The sequence below is a fragment of the Agelaius phoeniceus genome, chromosome 1 (assembly GCF_051311805.1).
Source record: "Agelaius phoeniceus isolate bAgePho1 chromosome 1, bAgePho1.hap1, whole genome shotgun sequence".
In the NCBI taxonomy this organism is placed as follows: Eukaryota; Metazoa; Chordata; class Aves; order Passeriformes; family Icteridae; genus Agelaius; species Agelaius phoeniceus.
Window position 1 is genome coordinate 62,370,656 of NC_135265.1, and position 14,507 is coordinate 62,385,162.

The 14,507-nt window shown below is 38.7% G+C and overlaps 1 long non-coding RNA gene across 1 annotated transcript in view; it reads right to left on the reverse strand.

Annotated features, from left to right (window-relative positions):
• Nucleotides 1-14,507, reverse strand: part of LOC143695775 (uncharacterized) — a 179,120-nt gene that overhangs the window by 15,851 nt on the left and 148,762 nt on the right. The window contains exon 4 of the long non-coding RNA XR_013185312.1: nucleotides 5,586-5,658. This is a non-coding gene — a long non-coding RNA (uncharacterized LOC143695775). The remainder of the gene's footprint in view (nucleotides 1-5,585; nucleotides 5,659-14,507) is intronic.

A 14,507-nucleotide genomic window follows, 5' to 3' on the forward strand; every position in this document is an offset into this window, starting at 1 on the left:
CCCACTATGTGCAGAATACTTTGAATATGCAAACAATTTGAAGAAAATCAAAGTTTAGTACACTTCTTAGTCTTCTACAAAACTAAAACTTTTAGCTAAACAGCACCCCCAATTACCAAGTGGGTTAGATATTTTTACTTTTAAAGATCTATTTTCCAGCAAATTAAATTGTTTGGCCTGAGGTTTTGCTTTTCTATAAACATAAACTTCAGTTTTCACAAACAAACAAATTGAAGAATACACACTGCAAAATCCTGGAGGCCTTTACTTTGGGAAGCCTTAGAAGACACTTGCTTTGGATCAGGAACTGGCAACATGCCTGTCAGTTATGAACATGCCTGCTTTTTCTTCCTATTTTTTTTTAACTCAGGATCTTCTCAGATCTCTCTACCTGGTAGAAAATTTAAATCTGTGAACAGACACTTCGTTAAAATAACCTAAATTTCAATACATAAATTCTCTAAGTTTGTCCTGAAAGGACTTTCCTTGCAATTGCAACTAAAAAGCTGGTGTTAGGCTGTAGAGGACCACTCTGCTCCTCAGTTGGTGAAGTACCACAGAGAATTGCAGGAAAGAATTAATTATTTTGCCCTCATACCAGGGCTGGAACAGCATACAGTTAGTGCAATTTGCTCTTATACTACATAAAGGGAAAACAAAACATCAAATAGCTTGTCAGTTTAAAGAGTGTTTTCTCTTTGAGGGGAGGGAGAGGTGAGAAGGGGTGTATATGTAAATGAGGCAGAGAAACTACAGAGGAAAAAGATGCAAGCAAATAATTAAAATCTGTATCATAATGCCTACATAAAACATACCCACTGAGATTACAGGACCAATACTGATTCTAGCATCAAACTTTTCAATGTTACATTTTACAACTTAATAACTTTCTTTTAAAATATGTGCTTCGTGTGTAATCTCTATTATAGCACAATGGGCCCAAGATGATTTTTCAAACATAAATAGACTTTTATCAAACAGAAAGTGAAAACTTCTTTTAAACTCTGATCCCAACTCTTTGATGTGATCCAAGCAGTTGAATGTCTGAAGCCAGTTTCATTTCAGCTTGCACAAAACCAGAAGTTCTTCTGCATGTTATGGTGTACACCTACCTAATGAGCTACATGGCCAGGTGATAAAGACAGATTCACATTCCAGTTTGACCTGAGTAAATTTTTCAATTTTAAGGTGACACTCCTGAAAGTATTTTCTGTATTCAAAGGCAGTATTGAAAAAGGGGAAATGGTCCTCTGATGTGGGGAAGGTATTTATTCCCCAAGCATTTTTACCTGTGTTTTGTTTTTCCAATAAAATGGGGACTTTTGACTTGGTAAGAAAGAGATTTCTTCAAAAAAAGGAAAAGCTGCATCTATATTGAATCAAAACAGATTTGGACACTTGTCATTCTCCAAAATGCAGATGATTATGAAGCCTAAGACAAGAAGCATAAGCTTAGCAATGTTATTTTTTTTCTCAAGGCTCTGGCTCTCTCATATGTCAGACAGGCATGTGTATTATGCACATCCAGCAGGGGACAAAGATCAGAAATTTAAAGGAGCTGTTTGTGATTTTGGATGGGATGTGGCACACAGATGAAAGAGCAAACATTTTTCCCCTTAGTTTAATGCTAGCACTAGATTCCTAAATTAAGCCCAGCAGGAAATAAACATCCACCACAGATTTCAAAAGCTATCTCACATCTTTGTATTAAAACGTGTTATTTTAAGAGTCCCAAATGTTGCATGTCTGATTTTTATTAAGTCCAGAGCCAACATAGGAAGTGTTATTTGACTTTAGTTTAAAAGAAAGCAGAAAATATCAGTGGACAATGGGATGTAAATTGCAGGAAGCCAAAACAAAATTGAGGAGTATCAGATAATGGGCCTGATGTATTATCTGTAGGAATACTAAGGCCACAGGCTTCAAAAAATTACTTTGATGACCTTGAGAGCTCGCTCAGACTACAGAATATCAAGTTAGAAGATTTTCCAGAGAGAGTGGAGGGACAGCAGTCTCAATTTTTCTCTTCCAAACAAACTGGGGACATGTTTCTGATATGCATTTCTGATTTCCTTCTATGCTAAATACCTACAAATACCTACAATGTTGTACTCCAAAGGAGAACAAAATTAAACATCACTCCACATGTTCCTCACACATTTCATGTGTGTAGTTCTTGGTGAATAGAGTAATTCTATGTCCATATACCAATGTAATTAAAAGTTCCAACTCTGAAAATTCCTTACACAAAGTCTAGAACTACCAGGATAGGATTTTGCCCAGCTCAATCACAATACACTAAGCTTTTATTTTGGAGTTTGCAGATACTATTTTTTTTCCTTTTCTTTCCCACTGACTTTGATGATGTTTTGGGATTAAATCAAGGAGTAGACAGTTCCCATGAGATGAAAGACATAACTGCAAAAAAACAGTTACTTAGAAGATTTTTTAAAAAAAGAAACAACCTCTAGGAGTTTGTTATGTATTTATTTAAAGAAACACTCCCTTGAAGGGGCTTAGAGTTCAATATTTTAAATAGGTTTCTGCTTTATCAACTCTAGTTGGAAATAAAATGCCTTTTTTAATTGCCAAGTTGATCAAAATTATAACAGGACATTCCCAAGTAGACTGAATGTATTTTTACAGGCAGAAAGAATAGCTCCAAGTTCTTCTGCAAACAGTGCCAGTAATAAAACCTAAGCTTCTCTCATTTATGGCAATTACAACTCCCAGCAATCCTTACTCCAGTGACAGCATTTCAACAAGGTTCCACACATCCCTCCTCCATCAGCCAACTCCCAGCTGGGCACAGAGGCAGTACTGCTATGGCAAAGCCTGAGCCACGGTTCAAGAGGTTCAGCCAACCTCTCAGGCCAGACAGAGCACAGACCTGGTAGGCTCACACATCCCTCAGAAAGGACTAATTTATCTTCCTCTTCTAGCCAGTCCCATATTTCATAACATTTTTATTGCTTTCCCCTTCCAACTCTGCCCAAACCTCCTAAGGCCAAGACCTTAATAACCTCCAAAGGTTATTGGGTGAAGGGATGAGGAAGAAGAGGTAGAGAGGGAGAAAAAAAAAGAAAAAAAAAGAACAAAAAGGAGAGAGGAGAAATAAAAAGGGAAAAAAAAGGTCTTGTTTTCTTTGGGAAGTAGGCTAAAGACTGACAGCAGGCAGAATTGTGTGCACATGAATGAGCTTTCTCACACTCCTGAGTCACCTGACCCAGAGGAGAAAGAAAACCTTTGGTTTCTGCTCCTGACACCACTTTTGCATGCAGTGTAAGCCAAGCTGATTTATGTTTCCATTTGTGCAGGCTTAGAATAAGCCCATAGTAACTTACATACATCTTCCACATTGTGGACAAGCGTAATTTATTAGGGATAACAGGCTTTGAGATCCCTGGGTAAAAAATGCAAAGAACTAAGTCAGTAGTTTCTAACTCAGGGCCTGATTGGCATCAGCAGATTTGCAGACTACTCCAGGTACCTACATTGACCAGCTTGTGTCTCCAAGTTACAGGTCTCATTTTAAGTTTCCAATACCTGCAAACTTGAGAAATCCACCTCTGTGAGGTTTTGACTACGAGGCTGATGAGGTATTGGATTTACTATGAACTCAGGTTAAAAATTACACAAGACCTTAAGAAAATGCAGACAAAACCAGAAGTAAATACCAGTTAACATCCAGAACTCATCTCTCATAAAAGGCCAGTGAAATTACACTTAAAACTCCCTGAATGTCTCAACCTACAGTGTAATAATTTGGCCAGTCTTTGAAAAAGATGAGTTCATCCTTTGCAAGTTTTCTGTTCACATACACTGTAGCAAAAACCATAAAAATTGTATTTACTGTTCTTTGCCAATTTCAGAATATAGGAAAGAATCTTTCTTCCTTTCATTACATTTCTTATCTTGTTAATCTGCTTAAAGTTCGTATTTCTCTACAACCCTAAAATGCAGATTTATCCCTTTATATTTGATCCTGTGTTTCATTCCAATCACTAAGCTATTATGCAGGCTTTGCTCTCAAAATGTGCCCAAATACTATGAAGCAGTAGCACTATGTTAAATTGTTCCAGAAGTGTGAAATACAGAATTGATTTTAAACATGATTTGCTTTTGTTTTCAAAAGCGGGTGTGACATAACTGCTATTTATCACACTGAGTGATGTCATTGCATTAACATGGGCTGTGGCTGTCTCTTGGACACTTCTGTGCTCAGTGGTCTTGCATTTAAAACATAAAAAATACAGTTAAAATACTTTTAAAATTACAAATGTGAATTATAACAGTTCTCAAGTAAATTCTGGTTTATTTTTAATGCTGCACTGCCAAAAGATTTGTCACTGGAAGCAGTGAAATGTTAGAAGTTCGGTATCATTACCTCAGTATATTCAGGAATTTAAACTGATCAAATTGTGGAATTGATTTTTAAAGCTTCAGCTTAGGGAAGTAGGGAGGAGATGCCTGGGAAAAAACCATCCGTTCCATCTGCAGAGTGGAATTGATTATATGTTCTGGATGGCTTATGCTCTAGGACTATAAAAAATTGCAGGTGACTTTGGTTACTAGAGGAGCTATTAGTCAGCCTGAATTATTGACATATTTTTGTGTAGTGTAGCTGCAAATACCTCCCTCAGTTTTCTTTTTCACTCTCAAAATGTAAACATTAAGAGCTATCATGGAAAGGAAGGTCAAAAGGTTCAACACAGGAACAAGCTATTCCAAAACATAAGATTCCATCAAAACTAAATTTTATTTTGCAGCTGGTACACAGGAGAAAGTTTACATCTCCTCTTCCATTAGCTGCTCTTAAGATAATTTCATATCAAGATATACATGATACATCAAAATTAAAAAAATATATCCAAAGACTGTACCACAGTGTCCAGAGAAGGTGTTATACCCTTCATTTGATGCCTAAACACCAAAGACCAAAAGGATTCACTGGGCAGTAAGAAACTATGAAAATAGAATTTAAGAAGAGATTAGGATTCTCCATTTCTATCATATCTATGTAATGGGAGATACACAGACTTAAAATCAGGCAGTTTAGGAAGTCTAACACACTTCATCTTTGTTCCAAAACACACATCATAACTAATACTAAAGTTCTTGAAAGAAAAAAATAAAAGAAAAAACATAAATTATTTATTTTTCCCATCATATACTAACATCCAGTCCCTTAGGACTTGACTACACTCTTTCCACAAGATGCCATTCCCTTTCAATACTCTGAATCAACCATGATAGTTGAACAAGTGATCATTAATTATTTGGCCTTACTCTTACTATTCAGTGTGAAGTCCCATGTCTTGTTTACCATGTACTGTTCAAAGCCTGATTTGAACAATGAATTATTCATTTGCTTGTGGGTTTTCCTACAGTGCTCATCACAACATCTGAATGCATTACAAACATTAAGTGACTCATTTTCACATCGTCTTTTTATGATTATATGAATGATATCATTGTATGGACATTACAGAAGCGGGGAGCATGACACAGGGAGAGTAAGGCATCTGTTAATTTCAAGTATACAAATGGAGGCTTGCAGGGGCAAGTTTCTTCAAAATACTTACATTTGTCACACCATTCTAGCCAGCTTCAGTAGCACATGTGGACCATAACCAGAGGTGGTCTCAGAGCAGGCCTCTAGAAAATGAGGAAGAAAATCAGAATTCCTTATCACATCAAGACATTTTGGTTTTAAACTATACTGTACATTAGACTTGATGAGTCAAAAATGTAGACTGTGGAAGGAAAGAAATTCTTAGAAGAAGCTGTTACACTGCAGAGGTATAAAAGAAGGTAAACAGCAAAAGCTCAGATACAACAGATGCACCAATGCACAATAAGAATTTGCTGCTTTTTCAGAGACCATCGTATTTCAGAGGATATCTCTTTTTCATTAGACATAAGGGAAACAGAGTGATAAAGGATGAAGAAAAGGCTGAGGTGCTGAATGCCTTCTTTTCCTGTCTTTCACAGTCAGAGCAGTTGATCTCAGGCTGCCCAGCCCCCTGAGCTTGAAGAAGGGAGTAGAATGAAGCCCCCATAGTCCAAGGGGAAATGTTCAGTGACCTGCTATGCCATTTAGACATGTGAGTTCATGGAGCCAGATGGAACCCACCCAAGGCTGCTGAAGAAGCTGGTGGAGGTGCTCACTTGAGCCACTTTCCATCATTTACCAGCAGTCCTTGCTAACTGGGGAATTCCCATTGACTGGACGTTAGCAAATGGGATGCCCATCTACAAGAAGGGCCAGGATCTGGAGAACTACAGGTCTGTCTGCCTAACCTTGATGCTGGGGTAGGTCATGGAAGATCAGCTTGAGTGTCATCATGCAACATGTACGGGATGTCCAAGGGATCGGGTTCAGCCAGCATGGGTTTATGAGAGGCAGGTCCTCCTTGGCCAAACTTATCTCCTTCTGTGACAGCGTGACAGGCTTGGTGGAAGAGGGAAAGCCTGTGGATGTTGTCTGCCTGGATGTTAGTAATGCCTTTGCCACTGTTTCCCACAGCACTCTTTTGGAGAAACTGGATGGTAATGGATTGGATGGGTTCTGTTCACTGAGTAAAACACCGACTGGATAGCCTGGACCAGACAGTGGTGGTGACAGGCCAGTCCTGTTTAATAGCTTTATTGAGGACCTGGACAAGGGGACCGAGAGCACTCTCAGTCAGTTTGCAGGCAACACCGAACTGGTGGGGTGTGAGTCTCAGTCTGGGGGAGGGTAGGAAGTATCTGCAGAAGGATCTGGACAGGTTGGATTGATTGGCTCAGGACAGTTGTATGAGGTTCAAAAAGATGAAGCTCTGAGTCTTGCACTTGGATCACAACAAGCCCAGGCAGTGCTACAGGCTGGGGCAGTGGCCAGAAAGTCGCCCAGCAGAAAAGAACATGGGCATGCTGGTTGACAGCAGATGAACACGAGCCAGGGGGTGCCCAGGTGGCCAAGAAGACCATGGGCATCCTGGTGATGATCAAAATTATAACAGGACATTCCCAAGTAGACTAGATGTATTTTTAGTCTATTTTTAGTATCAGGAACACTGTGATCAGCAGGACCAGAGCAGTGATTGTCCCCCTGTACTGGCACTGGTGAGGCCAGACCTCAAGTGCTGTGCTCAGTTCTGGGCTCCCACCACAAGACATTGAGGGGCTGAAGCCTGTTCAGACAAGGGCAATGGAGTTTGGGGAGGGTCTAGAGCACAAGTCTGCTGAGAAGCAGCTGAGGGAGCTGGGAGTGTTTAGCCTGGAAAATAGGGGGCTCAGGGGGTCCTCTACTCTTCACTACAACTGCCTGAAAGGAGGGTTTAGGTAGGTGGAGTTGGTTCCTTCTCCCATGGGAGAAGGCCTCACTGCACAGCCAGGAGCACACCAAGACTGCCTTAGGAAGATTTTAAAAGGCTTGGGACTGTGTGTTTAAACAATAGGGAGCATCTTAATCTTTCCTTGCTGGATGTAATTCACTCAAACACATCTGACCTCATTTAAATATAATTTCAAATCTCTACATGCTAGTTGTAGGTATAGTTTCTACTATGACAACTTCTTCCACAGTTTGATCCTTTTCCCAGTGTCTAAACAAAATTGTACATCCAGACCATCTGCCATTTTACTTAGAGTTCCAATAAATGGCTATCCTTACACAGGGTTTACCTTTCTACAAGTGAAAACAGCTCCAAATGGTGTTAAACTTCCCTAAGTGGCAGACATGAAGACAAAGCTGCTGTAGTGGAAAAAAATCCTTTCACAATTACTGTACTGTACAAATATAAAGGAGTTTCTGCTTCAATTCCAATAGCCATGGTATTTCCATGAGAAACACACCTGGATATGCAAGGCAGCACATGTTTTGTGTTCAGCAGCTGTAACACAACCCAACAGGCTGCTAGTTATAGACCAATACTGATTTTTCAGAAGTGACCCAGAACCTCTTCTCAGTTCTGCAAAAGGTCTCTTACAGACTGTGAACAAGTTATTGGAAGATATCTTCTTTCTTGCCTTCAAAAATCTGTTTTAATTGCAGTAATCAAATTCAAATTATAGAGGAAGGGCAAGCAGGTTTGTCCTATACACACTTGCAGTGTCTTTCATTCCTTGATGCTAGTATTTTTCATGGTTTTCCAGACAGCCTGGGAAAACTCCCTCTGAATTCAGTAATCCAAATGAATTAGCTACAAACCCAAATGGCTCCTCTAGTCTTTGGAGAAGTCCCCATTCATGATTCAGGAAAACAGAATTCAACACTAAAAGTAGTGGTGCTACCACAGCAGAAATAGGCAACTTTGGGTTTGTGGCTCTCTGTGAAAGACTTTTGAAATCACCTGGAATGCCTGTCATACAGCTGACAGTATCACTGTCACACACCAGACATCAGTGCCAGATGTACAAGTTAATTCTGAATCAAGGTCTAATGGGAGGGTTTTCCCCTGTGGGAAGGCAGAATGTCTAGGAGAAAAGGTTGTAAGGAATTCAGCAGGGAAGCACATAAGACAGTCTCCCAGCATTTATGTGTTATCATTTTCTTGACTCCAATGCTTCAATTTCTGTCAGTCACTGGTTTTAAAAACGCTGAGTTTAAAATGCTAACCACTGCCAAAGGCACAGGCCAGCCACCAGGCCACACTGACACTAAGTCAGCTGGAGAGGAGACAGAATGGAAGAACTATGCCCCCATGGCCATTTCTGCTCAGGACTTGAGCTAATGCCCCAATCTTACTAATTCATATCACTCATGGCCACTGTGTCTTCATATAAAATTTTCTCCTTTTTTTTTTTTTTGGTCTCATTACATATTACACTAAACTAAAAGACACTTTGGCTTAAGTAGATCAAAAAAGTAAAATTTGCTTTGGGAAATAAACTTATCTCAAAAATTCAGCTCATCCCAATTTTAATATAATACACACTCTTAACCCCTCTACAAGCTTTAGGCTTGTTAGGAGACTGTCAGGATTTTCCAAACACCATTTTTTTCTTATGTCTGACTGTTTCAGAAGCAAAGTTGACATGAGTTACCAGTAAGCAAGCCCAGGAAGAAATCAGATCTGAGCACTTCCTACCCAGAAGAATGGAGAAGCTAAAGCAATAAAAATGAATTGAGGGCTTTATGATAAGACTGAGATCCCAAAGACTACATGCTGTGCTTAAGAATGAGAGAGAAGAGAAAGGAGAAATAGTTCAAGACTCAAGAGTGTAAACTGGTTTACACAAGAGTCACCAGTAGGTAGTTTTAACTGGAACAAACCAGGACAAATGCCAGTTCCAAAGTAGATGTCTATGAAACACCAATTAGTTTAGTACATTCAGACAAAAATTCTGCAGCACAGACATTTGACAGTTATAAATCATGTAAAAATTGTATTTGTGCTGAAATCTGTATTTGCAGTTACGTTTTGTTCACCACAACATTTGTAAACAAAAGGATTTCTTAAAAGAATTCAAATACCTGCTAATTCATAATTGTGTAAATAGTTTCACTATGCACTGGTATTCAGTAATAAAAAAATTCATTTTCTAATGCAGTCCTACTCTGACAATAGCGTTCATCTCATTTAAAACTTCTATATTGCATATATATATTTTTCCCTTCAATACATAGTTTAGGTTATGGTTTATGTCACACCATCATATAACACAAATCAGCTTCTGCTTAGGAGGATAACTAGAATAGGAATAAGGAGAACAGGAATAAAAATCATTTATTTCTATCTACTTAATTTAAAAATTTGTAATTACAAAAGCCCAACAACATTATTAGAAAGCAATTTACATATTGGGCTATTAATTTGACAAAAAAATTTGTGTAGGCAGTTAAAATATTGTAAGTAATATCACATGGTTTTAATACACTACTTGGAAAACTCTTACATAATATCAGTATGAATAAATACGGATAAAATAAATAGGGTAAATTTATAAACCTCAAGAGTTGCTGAGTTTGAATACAGTAATTTTGCAACTGTGTTTTAACATGGGGCCTAGGTCCCATGGCTGTGACAGATTGAGCACTACAGAAACTTTACTCTTCCCCTCAGCAGCTGCTAAAAGATCCCTCTAATGGCTCCCTCAGGCTGGGTTCAAGGAGCAGCAGCAATACCATTGGAAGGGCTGCAAAATTTGATACCTCCTTTTGTAGCCTACTTCCCTCAGGCCAAACTGCAGAGCTTTCACATGAAGGAGTGAAGGGAATAAGAAGGAGACTTTTGTCTGTCTTATACACAACAAATAAAAAGGATTTCCAATCTCACAGTAGAGAAAAACACCTTCCTGTCCCATCAGAGGTTGCAAGGCTGTGGCCCTACTGAGTAAGCCCCTGAAGGAAGAAGCTTTTCATTTACTGTGAATGTAGTAACACTGCTAATCCATGAACATTCAAACCACACCAACAAAACAGGAATGAGAATGGCCTAAAAATCTCTATTCTTCAATAGAATTTTTAACACATTTTTTAAAAGATGTTCATGCCTTTTCTCCATCTTCTCTCCCCTGAAATTTTATAATAAAATTCTGTCTTACTGTCAATTTTTTTTCACCCCTCTCCCTAAAACTGGAAGCACTTGAAAGAAACTTTGCTTTTTGTAAAAAGGAGCAGCAAAGCTTCACAGAATTGTTCCTCTCCAGGTGCAAAGATCACAAATATCAACCAATATCTAGAGGCTACAATCCTAGATTGAAGCTAGATTAAGTGTTTTGGAAATTATTCACTTCATGTTTAAAATTAAATTTTTTAAAAAGCCAGCCAGTGACTGATTGGAAAAATGCTGGAAATGTGCCAGGTACTCCATTCAAAACACCTTGAAACAAACTGCACCACTGACTATATTTGGAAACAATAAAAAGTTGCAAAACTAAAACCATATACTTGTAAATATATATGTTCAGCCTTCATGATTTTCAAAGGAAGCAAGTACAGATAAACTACAAGAATAACATACTTGGGTTGGGTATGAATGTGGTTTACATCTGTTACTGGTTAATTAACTCAAACTTTACTCACAGTGGAGTTTCAAAGATGCAGGGACACATGTTAAATACATGAGATATTTTGGAGCACTGAACAGTCCTAAGATCCCAAAATCCAACTGGTAAGTCTTTCAGCCCTGCAGAAACACCTTGCTTGGTTGGAACACTTAGTGGGTTAGGCATGAAGAACCCTGTCAGGGAAGCTGGATCCTTATTCCAGTTCCTATCCATTTACTCTTGTCTCAAGTCAGTCACCCACAGGCAGTCTTAATTCTGTCACAGAGAAAGGACACTTGATGTGACAGACTTGCTCAAGTAATGCACATAGCCAAAGCCAGGAGACAACATATCTCTGTGTTTCTTGTCCTAGGTTTTATTTGCACTCAGCAGTCACAATGAGCTTCACATACACACCTTTCAAAACCAGCAAACAGAATTTTCCCAAAGTAGCCTTTGGGAAAAGACTTTACAGTTTAACATAAAGCACAGTTTTCTTTTTTTAAAAATTAGTCCATCTATTTTACTATCATAATGAATGTGAAAACAGCAAAACTGTGTTAAAGCAAACTGTTGAAATGGTCATATCCTTACTCTAGCAGCTATTTTTTAGCTTAGCTAAGAAGTGAAAGCTAGCATTAATATGTATTCAGTAGAGGACATGCTGGCTACCTGCTGATAATACTAACCTGTGATAGGGATTGTTATAAGGCAACGACTTTCCATCTCCAGAACCTGATTTTCCATTTTTTACATATACAAAATAATAGCTATAAAATGTCACGAAGACAGAAAGAAAATTATGTAGCATCATGATCATCTGTCATCTCCTTAAATATCATTCATATATATCTAAACTTTCAAACAAAAAAGGAAAGATCTGATTGTAAAAGATGGGTCATAGTAACAGCCAACTTTTTTTTTAATTATCTTAGAATTCTTCAGAGGTGTTAATTTTGATGCAAGCTCCTTAACCCTAAGAAAATCTTCTACCAGCTGCGTCACTTGGTATTGATTGTTGCTGAGAAAACAAATGGGAAAAAGAGAAGTTCCCAATACTTGGATCAGCATTCTGAGAGCTAACTATAGGACACTACAATTTATTGATCTCTTTTTACTGCAATACCACATCTACATTTCAGAATTGTATCAAGGAGTAACTGTAGAGGATTTCAGAACCAAAAAAATAAGAAAAGAAAAATACTCCAAAACCTAAAACCAAAAATAGATTCAGTCAAAAATGGTTCTATTACCTGTTTTTCCATACACTCGATATACGCATTTTGAAAAGATAATCAAGTGCTGTTTCTTTTTTGATTTTCTTTTATTTTTTAAAGGCTAACTGTTTTAGATTAGCAAATCACACTGACATCAACACTCAGCCATTTTCCTCGCACAGCTTTCCCTCGTGAAGTCACCTGATTGAGTTATGAAATCCTGTCAAAGAGGTCATTTAAATAAGACATAAATCAATAGAAAAAAGGTCAGCTTTCCTGCACAGGTGTCATTGCTATTTATTTTGAGTGCAAACCCCAACAATCATAAGTCCAGAAAATTTATACTGCAACCCAATCCTCACAGCCCATTGTCAGCTGATAGCTCTTTGTTAAGCAGAGGAAAACTCCCATCAGATCCTGACAGTTTTACAGGACTTTTAGCAAGACTTTCCAGCAATAAGACACAACCAGGCCTCACAGTCTTGTTCCTCAACATAAGCTGGTGTGAACTCATCTTTGTGCTATGCTCCAGTGACACTCTCTGAGCCCCATGAGGTCAGATATTTCTGAGCACTCTGGTCCCTAACAGATCTCTGGGCACACATGGATCATCTTGAAAGGGAAGTATTTAAGTGCAGATGGAAACATCTATGTACCTAACCTAACCAGAACAAAACCATTGTGCCCCTCACTACCTTGCAACACAGCACTCAGTAAGTGAGCGCCCTCTCACCAGACTTTATTTTGCTGTGTTCATTGACTGTGGAGGCTCAGCAGTGTTAGCAGGAGGGAGTTACAGGCACAGCAGACAAATGAACTGGGGGAAAAAATGCCAGGCTTACATGTGTCTGAGGGCTGAGCAGGTACGACGAGGTGTGCAGCTGCTGCCCTGTAATACACTGCTGGTTGTGCAGCCTGCTGAGCAAGAAACTGGAGGCAACACTTACGTTCCAAATCATGGCAGCCAGGCAGGTGGGCCTAGAAACCTCTTAATGCTTCTTCCCACCACTTCAGTCAAAAGCAAGGGAGATATTTTGTCTCACAGCATTCTAAGCCTTAGATCTGAGCTGTGATAATCTAATAGATCATTTGTTACTTCCTCCCCTTCTCCATGCTCCCTCCCTCGCAGCAAATCAAATTGTTTCAACCCTGTAACACATATCCTATCTCACTAGAAGGACACATATCTATACGGATGCAATGTTTATTTGAAATCTCAACAGGATAAAGGTGTTGTGGTAACAGAATGGTTTCCCTTCCGCACAGAAAGTGAAAAGACCCACCAAGTACTCAAAAGCTTATCACAAATCTAATAAAAATGATATTAATAAAATAAAAATTCTGATCACTAGTACTGGAAATTTTACCCTCATCCCAAAACAACATATTTCTGCCAAAATCTTTCTGAATCTGAATGCTACTTGCTGAAGTATCATTAATATGCTTCCATCCAGTAGCACAGGAAATGAATTGTATCTGGTCTGCATGGAATTCTAAAAATTATGCACATATTTATCAGTCTTGTCCTACATGCATAAATCTACCTTTACAATTTCTGGAAAACACTGATAAACACTGCTTAGGAGACAAGAAAGGTACAAAAAAAAGAAAAGGGATGAATTTACACGGGAATTTACTGTGTCTGCGGGTCATACAAATGGACCCATTTTTTTCCCACAATTAAATCTATGGTGTTATCAAGACAATCAGTTTATTTTAAGACTGTCAACCCAATATATAAATTTCCTTTTGTGCTTGAAATGCCTTTATCAGATAAGATAGCTTTTGTTTAAACTGCTATTTTCAGCCTTTGCTTTGAGGGTTTTGAATATACACAGTGAAGTAACTTGAGATTTCCTACCCTGTTTTAAAATGTGTTTCTTCTGTCTGTTTGTATTTTGTAATTTCCTGTCAAATAACCTCACCATAACTAACTTTCCTTGCCCCAACCCACTACTTTTTTTTTTTTTTTTTTTAAGCCATTCCCACTTCCTGAGGATGGTAATAAAACACTGATTACATTCGGCTGTTATCTGTCTTTTCTTCCCGTGCTTCCCCCTCTCTCACTCCCTTTGTCAAAGCCAGCACTCAGGTTTCAGCTCTTCACGGACTGAGAGAGGCACATAACCAGGAGAGGAAGCAAATCAGACTGCAGGAATCCAGATTCATTAGAGTTTATTGGGTCAATCAGCAGCTGGAGCAGAGCCAGACAATTAGGCTGTGCAGCCCCTGAAGTCTGGATGCATGGCTCTCCTTCCAGAGCCGTCGGCACCACGCCTGCCTGGCTGCTGCAGGGGAAAGAAAGAGGGAAAA